The following is a 4,282-nucleotide window of genomic DNA, read 5'->3' as shown; positions in this document are numbered from 1 at the left end:
TCCCGGCCTTTATCTCCGGAGTTGCAGCTGCCCGGGAGCATTTTATCTGTCACTTCCTGAGCTGTGGGAGGCTTGCGCGGTGCCACGGGCGCCGTTCACTCCCTGACAAGGCCTCATTCCTGGACGGGGCGGCAAAGCTCTCTCTCAGTCTTCCTGCTTAAAAATAGGGCTTTAATAGATACGTGTGAGCTCATGGCTGAGAAAACATCACGACTCCACTTCTGGGTGGAATTTAGTTGGGGCAACAATAAATAGCTACTATTGACTGAACATCATTGTCCTTCTGTTGCCCAACCGAACCTCTCTGGGGGGCAGGACGTGCCCCCAGCTCCTGGGAGAGAAAACGAAGTCTCGGAGAAGCCTGCCCAAGCTTGCACGGGGTTTGGACCCCATCTGTGGGACTCTGGAATTCAGGTTCCTCTCCCTTGGCGCCCCAATGCTGCTCCGAGGTTGAGGGGGAAACACAGAGGTCAGAAGCAAAGCACTGCCGGGACCAAAGCTTCCTCTCCTCTCTTGGTCGTGGGAGGGCAGGCATCAGTAACCGCTGCTCGTAAGTGCAAAGTGGGGGCCAGTTGACCTTTGGTTTTGCACATCCCAGCCCTCCCCAGAGGGTCACTGGTGGGAGAATAAATGGGTGCAGACCTCTTTCCTAGTCCCCTGGCTTAAACTGAAGCATCTAGCATGTTCAGGATTTGTGTGTGATTACTGAATACTTATGATTTTTGAGGTAGTCTTTATAGTAAAGAATAAAAACATACCCCCACTATTTTTTAAAATCCCCACCCGAGGATATTTTTCCATTCAACTTCAGAGAGAGTGGGAGAAGGAGAGAGAGAGAGAAAAATCAATGTGAGAGAGAGACACATCGACTGGTTGTCTCCCGCACGACCCCAACTAGGGCCAGGGACCAAAACACAACCGAGGTGCATGCCCTTGATTGGAATCAAACCCGAGACTTTTTCATCTGACACTCTAACTGCTGAGCCAAACCGGCCAGGACCCCCCCTTTTTTTTTTTGGTAAAGCATGAACTCCATTTAAACGCCTGTTAAGAGAGCCCGTGATCTGCTGCAGGACTCGCGGGGGGTTGTGGTATTGGAATTAATAATCAAGATCTGTTCATTCTCTGCCTTTGCCCCGGCTGCCTTCCAAGACATGATGTGGTGTCCTGCCGTTACTGCTCCGGATAAATCAATGATAATCTTCCACCCAGTAGGGGCAGGTCCTAGAGAGGCACTCCAGTGTCAATGCACTGCTAAAATCTGGTTTCTTGGAACAAGAGGCTTTGAATTCGCCAGATTGCTTGCTGAGCCTAAAACACTGCACACGTGTGATGACCTTGACTTGCCTGTTTCCATGAAACCTCTTTCCCTTAAGCCATGGTCGACACTTCTAAGTCCCACGGCAGGGGTCCAGCTTCAGTCTCTGTCTTTCCACTACTGCCCATCGTCCAGGTCTAGCCCATTCTCTGTGCCCCACTCACTGCTGGCATTGATTCTGCTCTGACGGGAGCTGAGAGGGCTGTGCAGGGGGTAGGGGTAGGCTTCGCACGCCCTGTGCGGGCCGATGCTTTCTCCTCTCTACTGGGCTCCTCCTTTGGGGAAAGCTTGAGGGAGAACACTTTTCCACCTTCTGTCCACTCATCCATTTGTTTATTCCTTTGTTTATTCATCCACTTCTTAAAAATGCAGGAACCAAGTCCCTGAGAATGGGAAGCATTTTGTGGCTGTGGGGGTACACAGAGGGGAGGGGAGATTTGGACTTGGCTTTTGAAGAGCCAAACGCAGACAGAGAAAAGAGACCCCCAAATGCCAACAGTGACCATCTCCAGGCGGCAAGTTGAAGAGTGATTTTTATTTTCTTCTTTGTGGGTGTTTGTTTCTAATTTTTCCTCCAATGAGCATATATTAGTATTTGTGTGATAAAAGTTATTCAAAAGGTGACTGCATGGTAATCAGGTGCTCAGTGCACAAGGGAGGTGCAGATGAAAATACTTGGAGAACAGAGAGGAGGGAAGTGTTTTCTGCCGTCAGTGGAGAAGGTCATTGTTGAGCTGGGCTTTGAAGCTGGAGGAAGATCTCGCATGGACGTGGGTGAGATGGTCTGCCCAGCATCCCCCTCCTCTCCTCTGACTAGCTCCTCTGTCTTCAGCCCACAGGGAGCTGCCTGTTATCAGATGACCCAGCCCTCGTTCCCGTGGTATCACCTTGTTTCTTAAGAAAGGTACTTGCTTGAAAGCTTGGAAGGGCTCATCTTGGAAGGAAGCAGGAAAGGTGAGAGGCCCTCTTTCCTGCCCTCTCACTCTATAGATGTCCTGAGTAATACAAGGACTGACAGCTAGAACTCAGGCCTCTGACAACTTCAGCCTCGTCACATACTGGCACACTCAAGTCATTTCCATCCCTCATCTTCTGCCTCCTCTTCCACCTTGCCTTCAACATCTTGTCTGCCCAGAAAGGGTGTCCAGAGAATATTGACTGACACAGAGTTCAGCCTTTTCTCCTCAGGGGGCTCCTACCCTAAAACACATGCTCAGCCAGAATTGGCCAGCCTGACTGTAGCTCTCAGGCTGAGATGGTTCTTATCTGGCCACGTGGGTGGAGGCAGCAAGATCATGTGGGCTGTTTTGATTTTATGTTCATTCAGTTACTTTAGCAACAGAAAACAATGGGAGGCAAAGCACCACCTACCACAGCCTCAATCCACGGAGAAGCATGCGGAGTGGAGGAAGCCCTGGCCCGAAAGTCAGAGGCCAGCTTCCTGCCTGGGCTCCGCTGGCCGCTGGCCAGCTGCTCCCACAATTCACCTCCTCTGGGCCTATTCTAGACAGAATGGGGCTGAGGGCTCTCTGGATGGCTCCAGGATGGTGTGGCAGAGCACAGTCCTCTGGGGAGAAGACCCCACTAATCTCACGATGGCCTCAGGCACAGGAACTGTATCAAAGCAATTATTTGCCAGCCAGGTCTCCTGTGACTTAACTTGTCACTCACCACCTGTGGTGCAGAAATGTTTGCAGACCAAGCAGATGACTGAGCTCCAAGGAGGCTGGCACCTGGCAAGCGTACCCGGATGGATATTGCTTTAGCTGGGGTAGAAGGTAAACCTGGCACGTGAGAGTGCAGAAGCAAAGAGCTTGAGGAAGTCAAACATAATTATGAGCTGCTCAACTGTACAAATATCTGTAATAATAATAATACCTTGGCATGGCTTTTAAATTTTTCAAAGCTCTTTCACATCCATTCTCTTGTCATGTTCTCATTACCATCCAGTGAGGCAGGTGGAGCAGATATTATGACCTGGATGTTGCCATGGAGGACACTGAAGATCCTGGGGTCTCTTGGACAGTGGTTGAGCTGGACCTGGACCTCTGTCCTCTGCCTCTTGACTTCGGAACCTTTTTGTTGGACATGACTGATGAGAGCTATTATGAAGCAGAAGAATTTGCTGGCCTTATTTGTGGCCGATTCTTGGACTTAACACAGGTCAGACACCTTTCTGAAGAAGAAAGAAAGCCAAGATTCATTCATCCAACAAATCATTTTATTGAACACCTACTATTTGCCAAGCGCTGGGCTAGGCACTGAGGATTCAAAAGTGAAAGATGTGGTCTGCACTCCTGAGCAGCTCCGTCTATTAGACTCTTACTCTTGCTTAATTAAATCTCCCATATTGACACTGGATAGAACCACCAACCATGAAATCCCCAAACCTTCCACCTGGCAAACATTTTTGTATCCCAACAGAATTCCACCGGGCTGCTTCCATGATAGGAAAAGGCAACTTCTCCTAACATGGATGAGGGGATAACCAGGAACGGGGAGCAAAGATGAAAAGCATGAAGCAAATGTGAAAGCCACCCTGCTCTGGGGCAGGGTCTGGGCTGCAGGGAGCGGAGAGAGGCCCGTTGGCTTGATGAAAACGTGCTTCTGGGAAAGCAGTCAGGGGGGGCCTCCTGGACAAAGGCGGGGGGCTGACAGGGAGTCGGAGAGGCAGCCTTGAGAACAGCAGCTACAAATGGGTGTTGAAAGGTAACCTGAAGCCCTTTCTTTGAACACACACAGCCATTAAGTTCCTGATTCCACAGATGGCAATTAGGGGCCACACCCCATCCACAGCAGACCATTTTCTGAGTTGATGTGTAGAACCTCAAGGCCAGAGGCCGAAAGGTCCAGACCAGCCTGACAACGGAGAATCCGAGACTAGAGCCTGAGGAAACCGTTTTAGTGTTTTACCTCTTTTCCTCCACTGTGCCTAGTTCTCTAAACAGAAAAAGTATTCAACAC

The sequence above is a fragment of the Molossus molossus genome, unplaced genomic scaffold (genome assembly GCF_014108415.1).
Source record: "Molossus molossus isolate mMolMol1 unplaced genomic scaffold, mMolMol1.p scaffold_m16_p_5, whole genome shotgun sequence".
NCBI classification, from domain to species: Eukaryota; Metazoa; Chordata; class Mammalia; order Chiroptera; family Molossidae; genus Molossus; species Molossus molossus.
The sequence above is the reverse complement of the archived record's forward strand: the minus strand, read 5'-3'. Positions refer to the sequence as shown.